Here is a 16,948-nt window from a genome sequence, read left to right as displayed (position 1 = left end):
TAGTGAAAAGTTGACATTTCTCACAATTCTTAACAAATTTGTAAGCATCTTTAAACATACCAAGCTAGTAGAAGTAGTTCTTGATAATTTTGAAAGTAGTTACTCTAGATGAGAAGTTCCCCCCACAAACATCTAAATGATATGCCTTTAACAACTTCTCTTGTTGTTCTACATCTAGACACCTTAAAAAGGTTCCATCAATCCCCCTTCTATAAAGGATACCATTTGAAATCACATATTTAGTAGCCTTCAATCTAAGATTTCACCTTTATTTGTAACTGATATTCAGGGGACATTCACCATACATTAGAAGATATGCAATATTGGAGAACCTAGGGTCTATAAGGCAGACTAATAAAAGAGTAGGTGTTGTTCTAGCATCATTGAAAGATGGATCTTTACTCTTAGCTATCAGTTTTCATAAACCATGCACTCTCACCAAGGAAGTAGGCTTAATGGTTAAGTCATATTCCTAAACTTTAGTTACCCATACAACTCTTTTATTCATTCCAACTTCTTGTTGAGTTAATATACTTTTAACTATTATCTCTAGCACATATACAACTAAATGAGAGTGCAGAATATAATACCTGAATTGCTTTAATGCTTTTATCACAACAAATGCATGTTTCTCCATTTGAGTATAGTTTAACTCATGCTTCTTTAATGGGACACTCATGAAGGCAATTGGGGCTTCATTATCCTGATCATCCTTCTGAGTCAAAATGCCAGATAAGGAGTGCTCCAAAGCATAGTAGTAAATGATGAAATCTTTTCAAAAATTTGGGCTCACTAGCATAGGGGCATTTGAAATAGCTATTTTAATGTCTTTAGAAGCCTTCTTGCCTTCTTCTTTCCATTTAAAGGCATGTTTTTCACTCATCATTTCCAACATATGTCTCACCTTTTTGGAGAATTCAAGAACAAAACTTATTAAAAAGTTGATTTGACCAAAGAAAGACTTCAAATCACTCTTGTTGGTGGCAAAAGCCAATTTTTGAATTGCCTTCACTCTTTCTGGAACAATCTTTATGCCATCCCTTGAGGCAATATGTTTGAGTAGTTTTCTTTCCTCCACAAACAACATAAATTTTTAGGATTTAAAGATGTACAATGTTGTCTGCATCTATCAAGCACCTATTCTAGGTCCCTTAAACAATGCTTTCTTCTCTTGGAGTAAACGGTCAAATCATCAAGATATATCATGATTATCCTATCCCTCAAATCCTTAAAGGATGAATTCATTTCTCTTTGAAAGGTCACTCCCACATTAATCAAACTGAATGCCATCCAACTATAAGCAAAGGTACCCCATAGAGTAATGAAGGCTATTTTATGCTAATCTTCTGGTACAATGCTGATTTGGTTGTATCCTAAATAGCCATCAAGCATTGACATGATCTTGGATCCAACAACCATCTGCAAAATATGATCCATAGTGGGAAGTGCATAGTTGTTTTTGAGGCTTGCTTGGTTTAGAGTCCTAAAATCTACTCAAATCCTTATTTCACCATTTTTCTTTCTAACAAGAACAATGTTCGTTACCCATGTTGAATGATGAATTGGGTATATTATGCAAGCTTTTAACATTTTCTCAAGCTCTCTAAAAATAGCTTCAGATACGTTAGGATTATAATTTCTAAGCTTTTTCCTGAAAGTGGTCACCTATGGTTTCAAAGGTATATGATGGACAAACTCTCTATTTCTGAAGTTCTTTAAGTCTTCATACCCCCAAGAAAAAGTCCTGATACTGAGTAAGAAGCTTAGTTAGCTTATCTTTTTCCCTCTCAGAACAGGTCTTACCAATAGAAATCCATCTAGGATTTTCCTCAGTTCTGATATTAATTTTATTATGTTCTTTATTTTTATCAAAATCAACATTCCTTTTTAGGGAACTGTCATCCTTCTTTCCAAATAGGTGTTCTAGAGAGATTAATCCCTTGGGAATCCGATTACCCTTGAGTTGAATAACTTCCCCAAATTCAGTTGATTCCTCTCCAATTGATTTACCCTCATGATCAGATCCTTCAAAGAAAGTATTAGAAAAATTACCAACACATTTAATGAATTCTCTCAATCACATACCATCATTAAAAACCTACCAATGATTAACATTTTCTGGAACTCTAGGCCTATAAATCATCCCAATCCTCTAGATATCATTTTTAAATTCTAGATGTGGTAACAATAATGATGCTGAAACAGCTAAAGAATCAACTTTAGTGTTTTAGGAGTGAGGTATAAATTCAATAGAAAAGGCTTTAAAAGACTCAATTTCATCCCAAACCAAGTTTCTATAATGCTTCATCCTATCATTTTTAATAGAAAATTGCTTTCTTACCTATTTCACAATAAGTTCAGCATCACCCTTCACTTTTAACTACTTCATTCCTTTCACTTTGGCTTCTTGCAGACCTAGAAGCAATGCTTCATATTTCACAGTGTTATTGGTATTATGAAAGTCTAATTTAAAAGAGAAAGGAAAAATGTCCCCTAAAGGTGAAATGAGGACAACACCTATGTGTGAACTTGAATTTGAACAACTTCCATCAAATTTTAGAGTCCACAGGGCTTCTTTGCAACTTACTATCTCTTCTTCTTTCTATTGTTCTTTAGGTAGTATAATATAGTTTCTAAACCAACATTCCTCATACAATATCTGTGCTTTGGGATTGTCTAAAGGAACTACTATATATTTATTCTTTGGTTTAGGTTCTAGTTTTATTTTTTTATTCCCTACTAGAATATAGGCTTCTGACCAATCCAATTTAATTTCCCCACCCATATCCTTACAGAAAGTCCTACTGAGTAGCATTCCATAGTTGGCTGGTATATCAGCCACAAGAATGGTAAGCCTCAATCTTTTTTTCAGACAAGCATAAAGGACAGATTGTACATCTTTCACTTGACCAACCAGGGTACTTGTTTCCTATCCATAGAATAGCAACATCTGAAGGTTTTTGTGAGCTTTAGACCAAGAGCCTTTGTGACAGGCTGGGGCATAATATTATCTGATGCTTTAGAATCAATGATGTAATCATTGAGCTTATGGCCATTTAATAGCAATGATATATAAAATAGATTGGTCTTTTTCTCTTTTGTTTCCTTCTAAATGGTGTTAGCAACTATCTCATGGTAAGAGGCATCCCTTGTGCACCTTTCAAACACAAAAATAGGTTCATTTATAGCCTTTGAGTTCTCAAAGACATCATTGAAAAAATGTGCATTAGTGGTAGAACTTCCCTTTACATATTGAACTAACTTGTTTAACTCCTCAGGATTAAGTCTCAGATACTCAGCTGGAGAAATAGATATAGAAGAGGATTTGAAAAATTCCTCAATATCAAATGCTAATGTACTAGCTACTAATTCCATTTTGGACATAATTTTTGCTTCTATAACTTTTTTTGGATTATCATGTATACGTTCCTTTCCTTTAGAAGTTGACATATTTGGGCTAGCTACTGGATAAGATTTTTGACTTCTTTGACCTCTAGTCATCACTATGCAAGCGGGATCTTAGAGTGTCATAAAAATGTTACCCCCTCTTTTTGAATCAGATTTGTACTCAAAAAAATAAGTACCTAAATCTCCACCTTCTACATTCTCATTTTCAAGCATTTATTATGCTACAAGAGCATTTTTCACTAATTGAACACAATTGAGCCAATTAGGACAGTCTCATTCATCATGGTCTGAAGTCATATGAAAAGAACACATCACTTCCTTAGGAGCTTCTTCAATTTGTAATCTTGTTTGAGGAGCAGTAAATAGGGGAGCTTTACCAAATTTTTAGGTTGTTGTCACCTATGGATGTCTTGGTAAGGAGTCTAATAAGGGCCATGTATTTTATTTTGCTACCTCTTCATCATTGCTACATCATTCATCATTTTTTGCAAAATAGAGTCTGTAGGGGTAGAAGATGGAGTGGTTCTAGGTGTTTGTATTTCTCTTTTCCATTTACTAGCATTGATAAACGCATCTTCTAATTGAATCACTAACCTCTGAGTAGCAGCCAACTCAGCATAGGCATCTCAACGAGATGAAAACTTATATCTTGGGGAACAACATTAATAAAGAAAGATTTCTGATTTTTTGCACTAGGTTTAGATGTTACAAGAATTCTTTGAATCAAGCTATTAATTTAGCAACAAACTCTCTCATAGATTCATGCATCTCATTTTTCATTTGACTAAGTTGAGAAAATAGAGCACATTCATTTTTAGGAGCCTTGAACCTACCTTTGAAATCATTTTTCATATCATTCCAACTAGTGATGGAATGATGAGGTAGGTGATTGAACCAATCAATAGCAATATCAGTTAATGTCCAAACAAACAATCTTACAACGACTTCTTGGGTAGGAATGCTTATAATGATGCAAGCTAAATGAAAGGCACTTAAATGATCATCTGTTGAAACCTTACCATCTCCACTAAACTTGGGTAAAATTTTTTAGTAGCTCCATTGGGTAATGCTGTAGCGTTAACTCCTAGATTCAATGGCCCTATGTTTTTCCCCCAAGGTTGATTGGTAGCCATGTTAGGCAGTACAACCTACAAAGGTAGGATGTTTATATAAGCTAGATCAAGGGTATTTAATGGAAGAAAAGATTGTACTAATGGTGAAAGAGGAGATCTTTTTGGTGGTGAACTAGGTCTACTTCAAGATTTGATCTTCTTCTTTCTAGGGTAGTTGAAATCTAGTAAGAACTTTGAATTCTTCAGTGGCTCAAAGTTTTCATCAAGGATCCCCTTTTCTCTTTCCCCCCTTGTATATCTACGAGTAGCTAGTTCTATTTCTTAGTTTTATGTTCAAGGTCTTGTAGGTGGCTGAGGAAGTTTGTTAACAACCACTTCTTCTTCAACTTCTAGTACCCCTCTTAACAATTCAGCCCTTTCTTCTTCTCTTTCTAAAACAATCAATACTTGTTGATATTGTTGGTCACTTCAGTGTAATGCCCAAGTGGTTGAATTCAAGTTTGAGATTATATCTTCCTAGGTATCCTCAAATTTGAGATTAGGTTGTAATATATGGAAAACCTCATTATGAGGAAGAACCATTTTTATTCATAATTTTTTGTTTTAAAAGACCAAGTTCTCTTCAAAAGGGACTCTCCCCAATAGAGTCACCAAAAATTTGTTAGTGAATAGATTGTTCTTTCAACTATTTAACAAACTCACTCTATGCCCAAGGTATAGAAAATACAAAATGTTCGCAATGGTTGAGAAAATCTCATGTTATTTGATTTTCTCTTTGAATTTTAAAGGTATAGCTCCCTTATGAAATTTGCAATGAATTCAAAATTATTTTTGCACTTTTACTAGAAAGTGCATAAGGATCTCTCACATACTCCTTGGTAGTGAGGTAAGAACCAATTTAAACAAAAAAAAAAAAATTCATCAAACCATACTTCCACAAAATATCTACTTCAAAGGAACGAATAACACCATAAACTGATATCAATAATACAAGCACCATAATTGAAAAGAACTTATAGTAATAACAACAATCAAATATCTCGAACCAATAAACTAGAGTTCACAAAGTAACAGTGATCTAACACTTTGAACACCAAGTTTCCAAGCTGAATTCAAGATGATATATATATATATATATATATATATATATATATATATATATATATATATATATATATATATATATATATATATATCGTTAAACCTTCTTCATGCACACAGTCATTCAAAAAGTAAAACATCCATATACTATCTTTTGACTACTTTATAAAAGTATCTACTTATCAAAGTTTTTAACCATCTATTTCTAACCCCTAATAGGTTCAATGCTCTAGCCCTTATAGTTCCATTACAAAATCCAAAAGGCCTCCATCAAAACCTAGTCATTCCAGTTAAAACAAGAAATAGTTATGAACAAGAAAATAGTTATAAAATAGATGTCAAAAGGTAACTGAAATGACTATATTATTCAAGCCTCATCGCCAGTCTTCTCTTCCTCACCCACGGCCTAACACACCAACTTTGAGCTTCTAAAAGTGTTCATGAACTCCTACAAGGCATGGGAATGTTGACTTCTCAAATTTAGCAACTTGGCTCTACACAAGTTCTTTTCCCATTTCAACTCCTTTATCTTCAAGCTCTAATGTGGCATGAGATCCTTGTTGAGACATAGCATTGACTCAATGTTCACCAACGAGGTGAAGTCATCGGCACTTATTATCCCTAATTTGTTCAACAACTTCATTGAAGCTCTTAGTTAGTGTCTCAAAATCCATATTCTCATCATCCAACTGCAAAATTATTGTAGGATTTACTACTTTCATATCTTTAAGGAGTTCTTCGTACATTCCAGTACTTTGTTCTCAATGCCTTGCACTTCCTTAATTGCCTCCTTATAAACTGACTCCTTCCAACTCATGTTGTTTTTCACGATAAACAACATGGATGGATCTACATTCCTCATGGGATTCTCATTTAGAAACTTAAGTGCCCCAAATCTCTCAACTTTAATTACTTGAAAAATAATTGCCTGACACCAGCTTTGCTCTACTTTCCATTTGAGAATCAAATTTTGAATCTCTCCTAGCAATGACTCCCCTTTGGCATATAAATTTATGAATTCAAAAATAAACTTATTACCTTCTTTAATAATGATTTCCACCCAATCCTTCATGGCATTTGTTAGCAACTTTCCTCTTTGCATTTTCTTCACCAACTGTTGACTTCCTACAGAATTTGGGTCAAAATCTTGGGGGGCTTGAACAATAGCCAATGTAGTGAGATTCATCAAGGAATCGATATACATGGCCATAATCATCACCATGCCCTTAAGTTCCTTTTTCTCTTTGCTATCCTTCTCAGATTGGGTTAACATGTGGTCAGCAGAGAATTTGAAAAAGTGATTGCCAACGCTTCTATTAATGGTCCCTAATTCAACTAAGGTAACTTTGAAACCTTCATCATCAATATCTCCAAACTCTATTTTCTACTTGTATGTGGCTATTTTAGTAGTTATCTTCTCAATCACTAGGTCCTTGGTCAGGTGGGCATCCATCTTCAACTTATTAACCTTTGAACCCCATGCAACATATTTAGTTACAATGTCCTTCATAGGTGATGTAATTGGTTGCAGGCTTCTTTTCTTGTTGATTGTGTTAGATAACCAAGCAAGGATGGCAGGACCTACAAAAATTTCCTGAGGATCTCTAGTGGGAGTCATAAACTTTGGTTTATCCACCTTAGGAGCCTTGATGAAGTGTACATCACCATCAATGCCATCTGAGAAATTGAGACCATCCATTGAATCCTACCCTTGAGTTGACATCTTCTCTGTTTGAACCTTGTGTTACTTAAGGGCCTCAAATTTAGCTTGAGACCTAGTCATAAGAACCATGTTTTGTATATGGATGGGCATCCTCCTCTTTTTACCTTGAACTAATTCACTACCTACAATAGGAGAGGAAAGTGGGATGTCAGAAGATAATGGTTTAGAAAAAGAAACCACCCCTAAAGAGGGTTCATTGACAACTTTCTTGTTCTTCTTCTTTAGCCAATTGTCTGTGTAAGCAAATATAAATCTAGCTCTTAGATTTATATCCTCTTCCTCATCCTAGTTCCAATCTACTATTAATGACTTTGATTGATGAGATTCTTCCTAGCTCGGTTCAATTATATCTGAGCCATCATCAATCAACCCCTCTATTTTGAACTTCAACCCTAAGGAATCCATTTGTTATAATGCTAACCTTGAATGATCTCTTCTCAAAACCTCCTCGTCATCTTTACAATCTTGCCATATATCTTCTAACTATGGAGTTTCTGATGAGTAGCCTACAAGCCCATGAATCTAAACTGCATATCCCTTACTATCAAAGTTTCTTCTACTATGATAGGAACCAAAATTGAATCCAAGAAAATTTCTTCCAATAATAGAAGTGTTATTCATACTATTACAGACCAAATAACTTAACTTAATCAAGAAGGTTGTCTCCCAATCCTCTTGTGGTAAATTATCCTTAACAAAAATGAATAGTTGCCTTAAAATCTCAGCTAAAATAAAGCAATCCAAAGCATATTGTGGAAGTTTTACAGATTCCTCTTTGAATCTTCCTATTCTCAAGTAAGTGAACTTGGGAAACTGTATAAAATAACTTTTGTATTGTTGAATCAACCTTTGAGATTTGGAAAAGAACCTAGGCATTGGTGTTTTCTTCAAAGTTGTATGCACATTTTCAATTAACACATCATGAGTTCCTTTCTAAAGTTCTCTAGTGCTTTGTGTTTTTGCAGTAGAGGGCAATATTGGTACACCATTATTTCTTCACTCCAAACTCTATGAGGGAGAGGGGTAAGGTCACAAACACAAGCAATACAATAAGTCAAGTAGCAAGCCATATAGAAATTTTCCTTGGACTCTTTGGCATGCTTAAGCTATATCCTTAGTGAACTAGCAATAATCTCTGCCCAGTCCATCCATTGTTCTCCCTTCAAAATAATTTCTATATATATGTACATCCATTCTTAAAAGAGGAGAACATCAGTAGAACCATTGACTCTATGCAGTAACACCACAAGGTCATGAATATGAGGTTTAAGTTGATCTTTAGTGATAACTTTGGGTAGCCTAGAACCTCCACCATACATGGTCTCAATCCATTTCCTTGTGAGGGTGTTGTGAAATTGGTTTGGAGTTTCTTGATATTTGGCTTAGGCTTAAATAGTGGAGAATGCAGCAAAAGTGCCCTTAGGTAGACGTAATACAGAAGCAATAGTGTCTCTTAAAATTGAGATCATTGTTTCACTATCTTTTCTTACAATATATTTGCTCCTAACATCATAGTGGTCAATACACATTTGGAGCAACTCAAGTCTCAAAAGAGATGGGGGAAAAGCTGCAGCTTGAAGTAGTCCACTAGTTAGAACCTCCATGCACCCTTTCAATTTATTAGTATACTCAAGGAAATTTTCTTGCAAATTTTCTACCTTAACACCCTCTAAATTTGTATCACTTATGACAGGCTTTCTACATTCCAAGCTTGAAACATTACCAAAGAAATGTAAAATAGACTTCAACCTTAATCAAAACAGCAAGGTGTCAAACTAATTTTCTTGGAAAACATAGAGATTGCAGAATAAAAATAAGAAATTCTATGTTTCTCACCTATGATTTGCCGAAAAATAATGATTTTCCCTTCCTTAATAGTTTCTTCTCCAAACTTCCAACTCTTTGCACGATAAATAGAAAAAGAAAGCTGAGCCCATTTTAAGAAGGAAAAACACCTACGTGCAGAAGTACAAGCTCATTATTAGGCATTAATGACAAATTGATCCTTGTTGAAGATTGCACATTCGAAAGCCTTGTGATATAACCAGTTCATTTAATAATTCCCCTTTTTAGCTATATCAATAATGATTAGTTTTATTGCAACATCCAATCCTTTTTCAGCCAAAGATTTTCCACTTTTTCTCATAATGAAGATATTTGCATTTGGAATGAAAACGTCCTTTAAATCATCACTCTCTGACATAACCATCAATGCCTTACAAAATGACAATGCATCATACACCATAATCCAATTTCTCCAAGATGCCTCTACCATTGAATGACTTTGAACCACTTTGAATCGAGGTTCAAAGTGGTTCAAAGTGATTTAGAATAACACTCTCCCAGATGAGTGCACACTTCCTGGAAGAAAACTCATTAGTGTAAAACCTTTTTTTGAACTACTTTGAACTACTTTGAATCAAAGTTCAAAGTGGTTCAAAAGAAGCGACTATGATAGGAAGATTTTGGGATTTGCACAACACTTTAGACGATGATAAATATGTGGAGCAATGAAGGAAAGACTTTAAAAATCTAAGGAAAAAGTTTTAAAATATGGTGACTCATGGACAACTAACACATACATAAAGTATTTTTATTATGAGAGAGAAATATTGATAGCTCCTCCCATAGACAACTTCTTGCTTGTCTTGAGTTTGGGGCATACACATTAACAATATTCAAGTTCTTCTCATCTTTCCTATGTTCAGTAATAAGATAATTTCTAGAACAATGTATTAAACTTCCCTTACTAGCACTTGGGTTCTAGAAACTGGCCGCACCTCTTGACGGTCCCTCCAATTCACTATAACAAAAATTATCACCACAATACATTTGAAGTTAGACACAATCATTTTAACTTCCTAGATTAGAAGGATATCAATTTTTAGGTTAGACAACTATTGCTTGAGGGAAAAATTTTTTTGAGGGCTATTCGACTCCCACATATTCCAATATAGAATGATCATTTTCTACCTTTTGTCAAGGACTCCAAGGTAGGTTGCCTACCACTAGCCACCTCCCTTGCCACCTACTTCATTCTTCTACTCTACTTCCCAGATTTCTCCACATCCATCTTGAACTCTATCTCCACCTTATATTTCTTTGATACTCGTGTCTGCCTTCTTTGGGTTTTCCATTTCCCTATCACATCCTCCAATGTGGCTAGTGGTTCTACCCTCTTAGTTGGGGGAACATCTTCACTACAAAAAAGTACTCTAGCTACCTCCACATCTTCTGGGTCTTTCCCTTTTCCTCTCTCTGAAACTTTACTTTTATCCACCTTACCCCCAAATACTTCCTCACTCGCCATGTTTCTCAAAGAGGTGGTAAGGAGATCCTCTATACCTTATAGAAAGGGGAAGGTCTCCTCTCCATTGAAATCTTCAATTTCACCTTCCTCTAACCCCCTAGGAAGCCCATTTGGTTCATAGGTCTTCTCAGAAGCCTTTGTCATATTAATCTCCCCCTCTCCTAGCCCCTTCCTAGGTGAAGTAACTATCTTCACCATACCTTCCAACTCTCTATCACCTTTATTTAGAGATACAACTCCCTCCTCTCCCATTTTAAAAGAAACAAGCACAACTTCCTTCCCCCCTACCGACATCTCCTCACCTGACTTATTATTCTTATTGCAATCAATAACCAAGTGTCCAAATGACAACCATTTCTAGAGGAAAAGCCTTCCATTTTCATAAATAATGGGTTGCACTTTCTTACCCCACTTTGAGCTTAGAATAATGGACTCTGGTAAAAAAGTACCCACTGCAAAATTCACACTAAATCTTGTAAACACCAACCTAGACTTCTGTAGGGTAATCATGTTTGCCATGAAAAAATGTCTGAAGGAGTTCACAAATAGATTTCAAGATCCTCTCATCCCAAAACTCCATGGAGAGTCTCGGGACCCTAACCCAAACCAAAGCCATCTTCTTTACCTCCTTCATTGGATCTAGCCTAGGGTGCCACTTGGCCACCATTAAACTATGCTTCCCATAGGACCAAGACCCCACCAACGCCATTTTCATGTCTTTAGTAGACATGAATTTAAAGAAAAAAGGACCCCTTGACATCTCCAAAATAGCCACACTCCCCTTTAACTTCCATCTCTAGCTTATGCACTTCCTAACCATCTCAATCGATGGGCAGAAGGCTACAATCCTTCCAATTAGGCAAAGTTTCAGGTTGGCAGGCACAATGTCAACCAAGCTGTCCATGATAAAAATTTCCACTCCCTCCTCTCCAATAATCACCTTGGGAGCTTCCAGTGGGACATGAGTTGTCTTCTTTCCAAAGACCACGTCCTTCTATCCTTTAGCCATTGCAGGACTTAGTTTATCCTCCTAACACTCCACAGAGACCATCATTGACTCCACCGGCACCCCACAAGTAGGAGGATCAGCATCTATACTCCCCTAGGAAACCCCAAACAAGGTTAGAACAAGTTGCAAGTCCAAGTAGGATTTTGAGACCTAGCCTGAATTCAAAATACTAAAAGAGCAGGAAACTAGCAAAAGAGTTGCAGAGCAAAAATTCTTTGACAACTAATTTATTGTTAACTATGAAAACTATACATCTACAAATATATAGAAATTAATTGTGTGCATATTTAGGGTTTTGTATGGTTAATGAAAGATATTCAATAGTGGCTATAGTAACTTGGCACATTAGTTAATGTATTAAAAGATGTTAAAATTTTGAGAGTTTTGTATGGAACTTAGTTGTTTAAGTTAAGTATTTAACATTATAATAAAGATATTTTAATAATTCTTAATTCAATTATTATTAGTGGCTTACACAATATCTAGTAGTACTTCATAAATTGGTTTACAAATTTTTAATAGTACTTCATAAATTGGTTTACAAATTTTTAATAGTACTTCATAAATTGGTTTACAAATTTTTAATAGTACTTCATAAATTACAAGTAATGTTGTACAATAGCCTCAACCAACCCTACCATACCTAAACTAGACAACTCGAGAAAAAGTTTAGGCCTAGACTACAGGGAATAGGAAGAAGAAAAAATAGAAAGTGAGGATAAAAGTGAAGATATGGAGGAAGACATCCCTTTTCCCTCTAACCTTTTAGATACATTTAAAATAATTACTCTAGATTCCAAAAAGTCTAAGAATGTTGAGCATGGCATGGTCACCTCATTGGTTAAGATGAGCACTATAAGTACCCAAGCTTAGGTGAATAGCATCAGGGATGAATAGGTGATTAATAACATGGTGTAGGGGGAGACCACACTCAACAAAAAGAAACTATGACTAAAAATGATAACAAGAGTAGGAACCAAGGTGGATGAAAAAATGGAAAAATCCATTGCAGAGGAATTAGTTAAATAGAACAAGGACTTGGAGGACAAGTTCAATAGGGTTGCTAATTTCTTGGTACACATCATGCACTTGGCAGCCACTATGCTCTACCTAATGCAAACAACCAAAGACTAAGGACTGATGATAAGGAGGTGGAGAGAAATTGTGCCTTGTATGGCTTCTTGGTTGACTTTTAGAGGAACCACTAATGGTTCCCCTATTGGTGTGGTTATGTTTTGTTTTGTTTATTATGCTACTTAGTTATCCTTTGAGCCTTCGGGCACCTTTTTATTTCTATCTATGGACTGATAGTAGGGCCAATATTTATCTAATAGCCATGTTTTTGTATATTGTTAAGATTCTTGATTCTTATTGTAATATTTACTTCACTATAATAGTTATGAGTGGTTTTTTTAAAGTTTGAGAGGGGGTGGGATAATCTTGTAGTAGTAAATACCAACTGATCATCGGATAGTTCTTCTTTTCTATTATGGGTCAGCCCCCATTTTGGCTACTTCTTAATTTCAAAAAAAAAATTATAAATGATCTAGCACTACAAAGTGAACCATTATTAGAACTCAATTCATTTCACTACTAGATATCTTCCCCTAAGATTTCTTTTGACATTTGAAAAAAGAACAATAGATCTATCTATCAGTGAGCATAGGTCTACAAATTTCCTTGTGTGATTTTAGATTGTAAACATTCATCTAGAAAATATGGTTAAGGTATTGGCAATAAAGCACCATGGCTTGGTCATGCAGAGTGCTATAGTGGTATGACACAAGTGAGGCCAATCTTTAATCACACATGAAGAAAATATTAATTTTGGAAAAAGATTAGTCAACTTTGACAATTTAACACTTTTAATTTAAGAATCAAACATTACTACATGATGTTTGAGCCCTTTCCAAGTGACAAAAAATTGAGGAATGTGTGTTTCTTAATACTTACATTCATAAGGGCCCTAGGCATCAACAAGTTTTTGTTGTCAATTTTAAAAATTTTGTTCATCTCTTCCTGAAAATCTTCAACCTTCATAGTCCATTTTATAGTTCATTCATTGGGAATAAGCTCTTGAACTTCACTTATAGCTCCTTCGATCAAGAATGATCAAATTGGAAAGATTTTTGAGTTTAATAAAGCAATCAAAGAACTTAACTCTCAAATTTGGTACAAATTCCAATACAACTTATGTAATAAGAGGTTGTATCCATTACTTGCGACCTAAGGAAGTGTTAGGCTAGTAATAAACTTTTTTTTGGGTAAAATGTTAACACTGATGTAATCAAACTCTTCACATCATTAATAGTAGGGCTTTAATCACTACATGTATGAATAAAGTTAATTTTTGAAGTATTTTATTCAATTATTCTTCTAAATAATCTATGATTATTTTTTGATTTGAATTGTTCTAGATGTGGCATCAGATGGCACAGCATTCCAAGAGTCATATCTATGAAGAGAGGACAATCTTGTAATTCCATCCTATAAAATTTTAGCCCCACAAATTTTTATTGCCCATATCATCTTTTCTATCTTCTCTTTTCTTTTTAGAAATTCTTTCTCACTAAAAAGATAAAGACATATTAGGGATCATATTAAGATTCTTTTTTAAAAAAATTTATGAATAAATATTTTCCATTAATTATAATTTAAAGATACATATTCACAAAAAAGGGGCCCGGGGATACAAGAACACACCACAAGTTCAAATGGTACAAAGATAGATTAATAACTATTCATCGAAAAAACATATAAAAAGCAAAAAGTAGAAAGCCCTCGGGCTGCTAGAGCAGTGCCACCTAAGGGTGGATCTTTATCATGAGAACCCTATAAGTCCTTGGGGTTTGTTGTTGGCTTAGGGGGAGCCCAATTTTCATTAGCAACAACATCAACATCTTTATCTCCCTCTTGTCTAGGCAAAGAAATGGCTAAGTCCAATCAAGGGAAATCCCATTTGGGTCCATGTTATGTAGATGGCCAACCCACATTAGGGGAAGTAGAAGGAGCCATGAGGGACCAGCATGAGCCCAATCTCCATGGAGGCAAGGTCAAGCAACGATGGCTACCGAAATCACTGGGACAACAGTGATGTGGCTAAGACCAGGGAGTATGTGAGTGGTGTGTAGATTTTCTTTGGCCTTGTCAGAAACCATGAAGAGGAGTGCAATCCCTAGATAAAGAATCTAGAGGCATGTAGGCAACCATAAAGGGCACATTTCCTCCAATGAGCTAATAACTCCTACAAGTGAGCTAGCTCCAACATGAATTTGTCAGTTTGTACTTGAATCTGCATCATGACATTATTATAAATATGTGCTTTAGAGTACATAGTAACATGAATATCAAGAAAGTTGTGAGAGAATAAAATGGCATTGTGGTCATTCCAAATAGTAAACAAAATTGCCAGTTTGAAAACATGCCAAATCTAGACATATCTAAAAGGAAGCCTGGGTAGACCTTTGAGCACAACCATATACCAAGTGAAATCCTCTGGATGAAAAGGCTTGAAACAATCATGGATTGAGATAAAATACATATGTGCTCTTTTGCAGAACCAAAAAATGTGCAGGAAGCTTTTGGACTAGCCACAAAAAAAGGCATCTAGGATCTGAGACTCCTAGATGCCCAAGGCAAGGGTGCAAAGGTAAGCCTTAGAGGAAGAGGCACTAGGAAATGTGAGCAATCTTTGGCTCTATAATGGAATGCTAGATATTGGTAAATCTATTACTCCAAGTATTATAGGAAGAATGCAAACGCTAGTGCTAATTGAGTGTATCAACCATTGAAAGATGAGGCACTAGCCACTAATACTGCAGCTTGGGCTTGTAACTAGTCATGGGAGTGACAGGATATCACTTACAATCTTTCTACCATGGGCAAGATGAGTAAATACCAAGCTTGTGTAATAAATTGGGAGGCACCTAGCAACTAGAAGATCAATTATCTATCGATCTACATGGATAAGTTTGAATTGCACCTATAGGTCCTCCCATGAGTGAAGGCTCATAGTAATTAGGGAAAATAAATCCTTAGAAGTTTTGATACCCCTTTGAAATAAGCATAGAGCACTAGCTCCTTGTATCTTAGCTAAAGGAAAACCTTGAGTAGCAAACAAGGCAGACCACTGTACCTATGAAATGTGGGCCTCTGAACCTCACAGACACTTCAACACAGTCTTTGTATGCGGATTCATCCTAGAATGAACATGAGATTGTTCACCCAAGATTAGCCCTGCAAGCCAACCTGTTGCCTTCTATCTAAAGGGATTTTGTCTCTTTAATATACTCAAAGGTGAGGCTTAGGCAACCAAACCCTCTAAGAATGAAGGACTTAAAAATGTAGCTAAATCTATATGGAGATGCAAAGTAATCTAGAATGATATATACAATTTAGTCTAAGAACATATAAAAGAAACTATATTAGAGTATATTCATATTATACTAAAATGATTCTTAATCTTAGAAATGAGAGTGTATGCTAATAATGAGTAAATGAGTGCACATTTCAACAGAGTTTCGATGGTAATTCAATTCAACCTCTATAATGAGGGACTGAAAGACCCTTATATAGAAATCCCAAAATCCATCAACGATCATGATTAATTAAGATGACTGGTCAAGATCAAAGAGAAGATTCAGTTGAAATGGAAACTTCCTTAAGAAAGGGGAGTTAACTGAGTTTCTCATGAATGAAATAAGGAATTAATGGGTTTCATTCCTTTTCTAATTTCTGTTAACTAAAGAGTTTCCTTTTTCGAACTGAAGAGAAGATTTTAAAGATATTATTTAATTTAATAAGTCAGATATGACCTCATAAATGCATTTTCTATATAATTGAACAATCACATTCAATTAATTAAAATAAGCATAGTTATTAAATTAAATAAATTTAATCCCTTACTACACTAGCCTTAGGATATAATTAAATGAAATTAAAGTATAAACACTTCAAATTAAATTAAATCGTAATCAGTAGGTTTAATGTGACTAATATGAGTTAATACTTTAGGAATTAAATAAAGAGTATGATGACTGTAGATTTAGGTTTTCTGCATTTGAAAATTAAGTCAAGTAGCGAGTAGTAGAATAATAATTGCCTAGTGACATAGGACTTTGGGTTAATAAGAAATAGACCAGAATTGGTTGAGATGGCAATGAGCCAATTTTGGGGTATTACAACCACCAAAGATTTTGTTGGTTCATTGAGAGGCCATATCTAAACCCATTACCTACCCAATGAAGCCAAGGTTTGAGGGCTTCCCAACATTTCCAAATGATCCTAACAACAAAAGTGCCTTGAATTTGAATAGGTTTAAGAGT

The sequence above is a fragment of the Cupressus sempervirens genome, chromosome 4 (genome assembly GCF_028749045.1).
Source record: "Cupressus sempervirens isolate cs-2001-9-10 chromosome 4, ASM2874904v1, whole genome shotgun sequence".
In the NCBI taxonomy this organism is placed as follows: Eukaryota; Viridiplantae; Streptophyta; class Pinopsida; order Cupressales; family Cupressaceae; genus Cupressus; species Cupressus sempervirens.
Note: the sequence above shows the minus strand (reverse complement) of the source record.